The following is a 9,440-nucleotide window of genomic DNA, read 5'->3' on the forward strand; positions in this document are numbered from 1 at the left end:
GTTTGTGAGTCTCTAGAGTCTCGAGTTTCAATAGAACAAAAGAAGGGAACAATATACAGTACAACTCTAATTATCCAGAACGATCGGGACTGGGCCCATTTCGGATAAATGTTTTTTTCCAGAGAACTGGTCATTTTTTTTTAATATTAGCCCAGTAGCAACAGCAACTCAGTTGTAATAGTATTTATTCAACAACTAACAACCAGGGTAGGGCTTTTTAAGCATCAAAATAAAGTTTAATTCTCACCAAAAAAGATGCTAATCACTGCCGATCACCGACACTTCCCCACCTGGTAGCTTGAGGACCCCGCTGCTGCCGACGGGAGCCCGAGGTCCCTGGTCAGTTCGGCTCTGAAAAACTTTGGATAAATTAGGATTTCAGATATCCTCGTTTATCCAATTTTTAAAAAAATTTTGGATAACTGAGGATTTTGGATAATCGGAGTTATACTGTATGATCATCTTTCCAGTTCCTTTATATCAAACACTTGGGTTTGCAATACGACAGAAGGCTATTAAATGTTTTTTTTTACATAATTACATAAAACCATTACAAACTGATCTGTGGGACATCTTTTTCCCATTAGAGAGGTTGAAAGGAGTCACTTGGCTGGTCCTGTCCATCAACCTGTGTATCAGTGTATCTGTAATAGTGTCAAGTAACGGGCAAACAGGAAGGCCATCAAGCTTAATATTTTCATAAACGTCAATTGAGGTAATTTTAAACACCGCATTTATTTTCAGACAACTTTAACATTGTTAAGATTGCAAAACAAGTGAACTGGTGGTGTTGCCGACCTTTCACTTCTGAAATCCAGCCCAGACCGATTATATTAATGGGTTTTATTTTGCTAGCATTAATGGCCCCAGAGGAAATTAATTTGGACATTCTTAACCCGCACAATGCCAATAGCACAATCACTTGTTTTGTTGGTACAGGGTTACCTTGTTGAATGAGTGGACTGCCAGGCGAAACACTGTAATGAAAATGTCAATAATTGACCTCATTTTATTCACTAATTTGACTTTTCAACCTTTAATATCCTGAGGTCGGACGAGTTGAAAAAAGTAATATTTGGAGTCAATTCCTCTCACCAGGCACTGACTTTTGACAATGCATCTACAGTGTGGCCAAAGGCACCATAGGATGGTAAGGTGTAGGTTTAAATTTAATTGTGCAACCAAACAAAGATGAATCAGTTAAAAATGTTTGGAAGTCGTAAAGTTGAAGTTGAATTTGGGAAGAAATTGAGAAAGTGGAAGAGCTGTGCACAAGCTGAGCTTTAAAATGAATGCAGCTGCTTTAAGGGGTTTAATGTAAAGCAGACATTGAGATGTGTGCTCTCGCCATGTGGCCAAGTTTAAGAAATCACTCCCCACAGCCTGCTGTGGGGCTCTCCTACACGTCATCTGATGGATCTGTGGCTTCAAGCATCAGTTCTCTAGTTCTTGGTGTCCCCTCCAACTGGATGGGATTAGCATAGACTTCTCCAGTTTCCATTCTCCAAACTCCCCCTTCTCTTGGCATTGACATCAACCTCTCTGATTTCAATTACCCCCACCTCCCCACCTTCTCTTTCCCTATATGGAGCAATTGTGACAGTAGGCAGTGGGTCCAGATCTTTATCTGGAGATCCAAAGGATACAGGTTGAAACTATCTGGAAAATATCTGCTTTTACGTGAACAACACACCCTGGCCCACCTTCCTTCCACTCACTGGTGGCCCAGTCAGATATATTGTGTAATATAAAGACTGCAACACTAAAATGGTTGCACAACAGAGTTGGTTGTATACATATCCAAATCTTTGATCGCAGCGGACAGGAGACAAAGGGTATCCACACTCCTGAGCTTTATTAACAGAAGTTCAGAGCACAGAAGGTGGAGGTCACATTGAACCTGCACAAAATATATTGGTATTTCCACAGGTAGGAAGCAGTGTTCATTCCTGGTAACCCAACGGTCACAAGTGTGTGAAGGTCCAGAGACATGCTTGTAGACTGTTCCTAGGAATGAGAAACTTCAATTCAAATCTGGGATTGTTATTCTCAGTGCAGAGAAGGCTGAGAGATGAATTAATAGAAGTTGTCAAAGTCATGATGGGCTTGGACACAGTGATGATGCAGTGCTTAAATCAAACCTCATCATGGCAGCAGCTGAATTTAATTTCAGGTCATTGTTTATCTTGCAAACAAAATACCCTCACCGTTAGCAATGAAGGCTCCTAAACATCTGAATTGTCAAAGTTATTCATGTAGCTCAGGGAAGAAAATATGCCAACCTTACCTGACCCATCTGTGCATTTATTAACCTGTCGACCAGTGGTTCTCAACCTTTTTCTTTCCACTCACATACCACTTAAAGTGATCCCTATGCCATCGGCACTCTGTGATTAGTAAGGGATGACTTAAGGTGGCAATGTGAGTGAGAAGGGAAAGCAGAGACTTGCTATTCTCGACCCCATTGTTCCTGAAATATTTTGCTTGAGAAAAATGGTCATTGGCCCATTTCCTTTGGAGTTATGAAACCGTGCACATAAAGAGTCAATGAGGGACGATTAAAACAGTGATTTCCAACCTTTTTCTTTCCACCCACATACCACCTTAAGCAATCCCTTACTAATCACAGAGCATTGATGGCACTTAAAGTGGTATGTGAGTGGAAAGAAAAAGGTTGAGAACCACTGCTGTAGACTATTAAGCCACTCAGCTCCACAGCAACCAAAGATGGTCTTGCTAGTTACATGCAAATCATGGAAAATAAACAAAACAAATAGTGAATAAAGAGGAATCATTTCCACTGACAAACAATGACAACATCTTCCATCAGGAAAGGGATAGAGAAGATCAGAGCCAGAACCACTAGGCTGAGAAATAGCTTCTTCCTGCGGGCAGTGAGAATCCTGAACCAATAATGAACACTGAGGACCGAAGAATGGCATTTTGTCCAGTTGTGATTATACTTGAACTCGAGAACACACATCTAAAATGATTGATCAAACAAAATCTGTTCATGCATTAAGTTGTCATCTAGAATTGTCTGCCCTGATAAGATGGTGGCAATTTCTGCTTTGAGAAGGTATCGGATACACACTTGATAAGGATAATTGAGGAAGAGCAGTAGAATTGTACAAACTCAGTGGTACGTACAGAGAGTCAAGACAGGCTTTCTGCACCAAATTGTCTTTATTCCATGTTGTAATGACAGGAGTGATGTACAAAGTATTTATAGGAGCAGTGGAGAAAGAAGGAAGGGGAAAGGCCTGAAAAAAAGGGAAATGACCTTCACCACACGAAGATGTTCCACAATTTTGAAGACCTCCAAGGCAAACTTTCCTTCTCTTCATTCCAATGAACAAGGGCTGTAACTTCTCCCACTTGAAAAATTCTATCTTCAACGAGCCCTCTGGAGAGGTGAAATCAAATGATTTCCTTCATCCAAATCCATCTTCCAATCATGTAAAAGAATGAATAAGGGCCTCTGCCATTTCAGGCCACCAACAAGCAAAATGATCTCCTGGTTTGTGAACCGCACCTGAAATAATATAGGGTCATAAATTATAATAATGAGAATTAGCTTATCAATCCCACATCGTTTTAATAAAAGGAACATCCTTCCATCTCCTTCGCTGGAAATACGCCATGAGAGCTTCACAACACCAACATATCTTTTATCGTTCGCTGTGACTTCTTGGCAGACAGGCTGTGCCCTCTATTACTTGCTGTTTGGCCATTTGCTGGGTGCAGCTGACAGGGCAGCAATATGATTGAAAAGGAGAGATGGACCAGCTAGACGATAAATTTTCACAGGGATTTTTCAGCCACCGGTCTGGGCCAGGATAATAGATTTTTATTTTGCTCTCACCCACCATCTCTGATAGGGAGATTTACGCTGACCTTTGAGCCTTTAAATCTTTCAATTTGCCAGGTCTTTGAATTTTGTTTTAAAACCTGGGAAAAAAAGTGTAGATGCTCCTCAGTCTCAGTGACAGTTTAATTCCTTTCTGATCGCTTTGAAGTCAGGCTGCCAATCAGATTTTCATTTTTGATTTATTAGAATGATAACAAGATGAGAACTTTCAACAAGCTGATTGCTATTCTGCACAGCTTTTTGAGATCTACTCATTAGAATCACTTTCTTATTCTGCTGCCTTTTTATATTGCACAATATTCCACGCAGAAATGATTTGTTTTTAAACAAGCAAATCTTATTTTCATAAATGGTGGATGAATTTTTATTTTGGGATAAAGATAAAAATGATCTTCACATCATATAGTGCATAATGTAACCTACATTAGTTGGTTAAATTTATAAAAAACAAAGCACAATGGCCATAAAAGCAACGCGTTCTCCTGATGCCCAGGACAGTCATTTAATTGTATGCCGACATTCACGAAGTGAGATCGTCGAGCTTCTTGTGATCTGGGGCTAGGATAATATCTCTATTGCTTCAAAATTAAATGTACTTAATCTCATTCCAGAAAATTGAATACAAAAATCTGCGCTGACTTTTCAGTGGAATACCATGTGTACTATTGGAGGTGCCTTTGAATGAAATGTTAAAATGAGAACCTTTCCAAGTGGACATAAAGAATTCCATGACACAATTTTGCCAGTGAGCAGGCCAGTCTTCTTTCGTGCCTTGGCCAATATTTAGCTTTCACTCATCATTTCTGAAAAAAGCAGTTCATCTTGACATCCCCCATAACTGCTGCTCTCACTGGGGTTTGATGTGACAAACTGGGACAATTTCTTTCTTCCTTTGGCTAATTGTGGATTGTTTTTAGCATCCTCTCTTCATTTTTTTGAGTGCATTCCTCCAACTGTGCTAATAGGTTCATTGGGCGTTCACCACAAATTCTTTTTTTTCCAAATATGGAACGCAAGTCATCCTTGTACAGGGGCCATGCTAATCTTCTCTGTATCATTCCAACTTTAGAATACGTGCTGCCAAAGTGACCAAATTTTCAAGTGAGACCATAAACATCCTTGAAGTTAGATTATTCAAATAGCTTGGAAGGAGATGGTGTATTGACTAATATAAATTGCCAATAAATTTAGCTGCTCAATGGAACAAAACAGAAATCTTCTCAATTGCTTTGATGTTCTGGCTCCAGAGGACATCCTTTGATATGTGGACTCTCAGGAAGGAGAAGGAACTAACCCTCTCCACCACCATGAGGACAGGTGCATGGTCCCTCAGCATTCCTTTCCTAAAGTCCAATAAGATCCTTGGTCTTGCTGATGCTGAGTGCAAGATTGTTATTCTGGTACCACACAACTGAATTCATGATCTGCATCCTTGCATTCTGACTCATCATTTCCCATTACTCAACCAGCAAAGTGTCCTCAGCGAATTTATAGATTATGTTGGAACTGAACTTGCTTACGCAATCATGAATGTACAGGGAATAGAGCAGGACACAACATGCTGTCTTGAGAAGCCCCCAAGTTAATGGTCAGTGTTGTGTTCAAGAATAGAGTCGACGGGTTCAAAGAGAATCAAGGTTGGACATGTGTTATCAACAAACAATGGTCTTTAATTTACACAAAGGGGAATTTACAAAAGGGAACACACAAATAACTACACATCAGATGCAAATAAATCACTGCTAAACATTCTGAACTCCCAAATGGGAATGCAAGGGTTAAACACACAATGCCCATCCACCCACAGGCACAACACTATAGTGAACAGTAATTTAACTACAACTATCAAGTACGTCAATTGAACCTGGTTTCCAGCATTGACCACAGCATCGGATCCAGGACAGACCCATTGCAGTCTGCCCACCATGGCAGCAGTAAAAAAAAAACGAAATCTGGCTCCTTGTATGGCTTTTCAATGCAGGGTCTGATCACGTGACTTTTTGGCCCAATCACACATCCGCCTCACCTGTGAGCAGATCTAACAATTGATTGGCACCCAGAGGACCAATCACACATCAGCTACAAGAACCAAACACACATCAGCTTCACAGGTGGGCAGATCTAACCCTTGATTGGCAGGTGACGTCACTTCTGATCTCAGGCTCACTGAAGAGGTCACATGACCATCCACAATCCACACTATAGCCAGTGAGGAGGAGGTGATGTTATTGATTTGTATTGATCCAGATCTGCCAATGAGGAATTTGAGGATCGAGTTGCAAAGTAACAAATAGAGACCAAGACCCCTGAGTTTGTTGATAGGTTTTGCAGGTATGATGGTGTTGAACACCGAGCTGTATTCAATGAACAACATCCTGATGCAGGTGTTCATTGTCTTCTCAAGCAGAATGAAAGGCCAGCAAGATAGCATCTGCTGTTGACCTATTGGGACAATAGGTCAATTGAAGTGGCTCCAGCTCCTTCCTAAGACTGGAGTTGATTTACTTCATAACCAGCCTTTCATCACAGTAAAGCTAAGTACCATCAGTCAATAGTCATTGAACTAGGTAGGTAGGTCACCTTGCTCTTTTGGAACATTGGGTATGGTGGATGTCCTTTTGAAGCAGGCCGCGATCTCATACCATAATTGCAACTCCTGGTACATCCACCAACATCAACCTGATCCTCACATTTAAAGTTATAATGTCAAATGAAGGATCCCTAAGGTATACATCTAAGCTACCTAGCAATCATCTCCAACCAACCAAAGCTAATAAATCAAAGCACCTTTATTTATCGTTCATTCCATGTTCGCATGGTAAAGACTAGATAGCGTTTCTCCAGGACCATGGAGCATATTTACATAAATATAAGTTAGAATAGAAATACATTACAATATTAAAATATAAAGACATATATAGTATAAGTCCACATATGTTCTGGGAGTTCAGGAGTCTGATGGCTTGGGAGAAAAAACTGTTGCCCAATCTGGATGTTACAACCTGAGTGCTACGGTACCCCCTACCAGATGGCAGAGGGGAGAACAGTTTACATGAGGGGTGTGTGGAGTCCTTCTCACAATGTTTATTGCCTTTCACCTGCATCAAGTATTGTAAATATCCATCATGGTAGGAAGAGAGCCCCCAAAGATCTTTTCCGTTGACTTCACTATCCTCTGCAGGGTCTTGCCTTCCGAGGTGGTACAAATTCCAAGCCAGGCAGTGATGCAGTTGTACAGGATGCTCTCGATACATCCTCTGTAGAATGTGGTGAGGATGCTGGATGGGAGATGGACTTTCCTCAATCTTGCAGGAAGTAGAGGCACTGCTGTGCTTTCTTGGCTATAGAGCTGGTGTTACGGGACCAGGTGAGATTCTCCTCCAAGCGCACTCCAAGGAACTTGATACTCTTGACGACCTCAACGGTGGGACTGTCAATGGTCAGTGGAGTGAGGTCCCCCCAACCCCGGCCTTCCTGAAATCAACAACCATCTCTTTTGTTTTATTAACATTCAGATACAGCTTGTTGGCTCTGCACCAGTCCATTAGTGACTGCACCTCATCTCTTAACGCTCACTCGCCATTCTTACTGATCAGGCCCAACACGGCTGTGTCATCAGCAAACAATGATGTGGTTTGAGCTGTGTTTAGTTGCACAGTCGTGGGATAGTAGAGTGAACAGCAGTGGACTAAGCAGCCCTGGGGCCCTCTTTGCTTAGTGTGATGATCAGGGAAGTGCTGTTTCTGATCCGAACTGCCTGAGGTCTCCCTGACAGGAAGTCAAGAATCCAAATGCAGAGGGAGATGTTTAGACCCAGCAGACTTAACTTCCTTATCAGGTGCTGAGGTACAATTGTGCTGAATGTTGAGCTGAAGTCAACAAACAGCATTTGAACATACAAGTCCTTTTTTTCCAAGTGAGTGAGGGCGGTGGCGATGGCATCGTCCATAGAGTGGTTGGGTCTGTATGCGAACTGCAGGGGGTCCAGTGACAGGGGCAGCAGGAGCTTGAGATGCCCCATGACGAGCCTCTCGAAGCACTTCATGACAAAGGACACGAGTGCAACAGGGCGGTAGTCACTGAGGTAGGACACAGGCGATTTCTTCGGCACAATGGTGGCGGCTTTGAAGCACGTGGGGGCCACAGCGCTTCTCAGGGATCAAACACAAAAACATTTTACGTGCAAGATCATGAACCAGATGCCTGTTGTTGATCCAGGTCCATAATAAGTGGCTGACTGTGAGTGGAATTTCTGTACCTGCCATTTATGACAAATTGTGTTTGACTTAGAAGCTTGTTCAAATGGTGTAATTACAAGCTGGATGTATTTTAATTTAAGATCATGATGGAAATATTAAGTCATAGCAGATAATATTCTCAGTATCCAAACCCCATTGTCATTTGCATTACATCCTCCCCTCTACTTATATTCCTCTTTCAAAAGCTGCCCCACCTACTCATGATCAATGGTTGCGGAACATCATGCCTTGTTTGAACATGGAAAAGATTCATTATTCAGTTAATAACTCAGATATAAGATTTCAGAAGTGTTGGGGGTCATTTGTGATTCACTACCTTACTTTATACTCATCATATTCAGCATCTGGCAATGCGGATAGGTACGGTGTTTGAGTTTTACTCCTCTACTATTTTCTTCTTTCCAAAAAAAAGGTACAGTACCACTCCGATGGTCCGTAATGGTTGGGACCAAGCCTACGTCGGACAAACTTTTTTTTTGGGAAAACGGTCATTTTTTAAAAACAGCCCAGTAACAACAGCAAATCACTTGCAATGATGTTTAAACAACAACAAACAATGTGGAAAGGCTTATTCAGCATTAAAATAATGTTTAATTCTCACCAAAAATGCTAGTTGCTGCCATTCTCCCCACCGAGGCCCTGCTCCTGCCAGGAGCCTGAGGTCCCCGCTCCTGCCCGGGAGCCGGAGGCCTCTACTCCTGCTGGAAGCCCGACGTGCACACTCCTGCCGGGAGGCCGCTCTCCTTGATGACACTGGGACAAGGGATTCTTCCGACCGCTTGCGGCTGGGAGACATAGACACGCAGTCTGAGAGGGAGAGTTGGAGAGAAAAGTCAATAGGGGAAGGTAAAGAAGAAATGGAAAGAGAGAGGAAGGGAGGGAGTTACCTGAAACAAGGGCAATCATCGTTCTAATTTCATGTCGGGTGAATTTTTGTTTCAATCTGTGAGATCAGTTCAGCTCCAAAAAAAATTTGGGTAAATTAGGATTTCTGATTTGTTTCGTTTATCCAAAATTTTTAATTTTTTTCAGATAAATGAGGATTTTGGAGTATCGAATTTCTGATATTCGGAGTTGCATTGTATATACTATTTAGAATACGAATTTCGGATATGATTTACAATTTATGTATGTTAGTGATATACGGAATATCTTATTTATCTTGTATAACTGTCCGTATCATCTTATTGAATTGTGCCCTTTTTGTTTGTATATGTTCTTTATTAAAATTAATAAAAATAGTTTAAAAAGCACTCAAGCTGAAACAGTATCAAAACCAGTTCGCAGACAGCCATGTCAAAATTATCCAC

At 41.5% G+C, this 9,440-nt stretch overlaps 1 non-coding gene across 1 annotated transcript; it reads right to left on the bottom strand.

Moving 5' to 3' along the window:
• Positions 1-4,856: 4,856 nt before the first annotated feature.
• LOC138740209 (U6 spliceosomal RNA) lies at positions 4,857-4,961 on the bottom strand. The gene has a single exon (XR_011342747.1). It is a non-coding gene; the product is annotated as a U6 spliceosomal RNA (small nuclear RNA).
• Positions 4,962-9,440: the final 4,479 nt, after the last annotated feature.

The sequence above is a fragment of the Narcine bancroftii genome, chromosome 7 (genome assembly GCF_036971445.1).
Source record: "Narcine bancroftii isolate sNarBan1 chromosome 7, sNarBan1.hap1, whole genome shotgun sequence".
NCBI classification, from domain to species: domain Eukaryota; kingdom Metazoa; phylum Chordata; class Chondrichthyes; order Torpediniformes; family Narcinidae; genus Narcine; species Narcine bancroftii.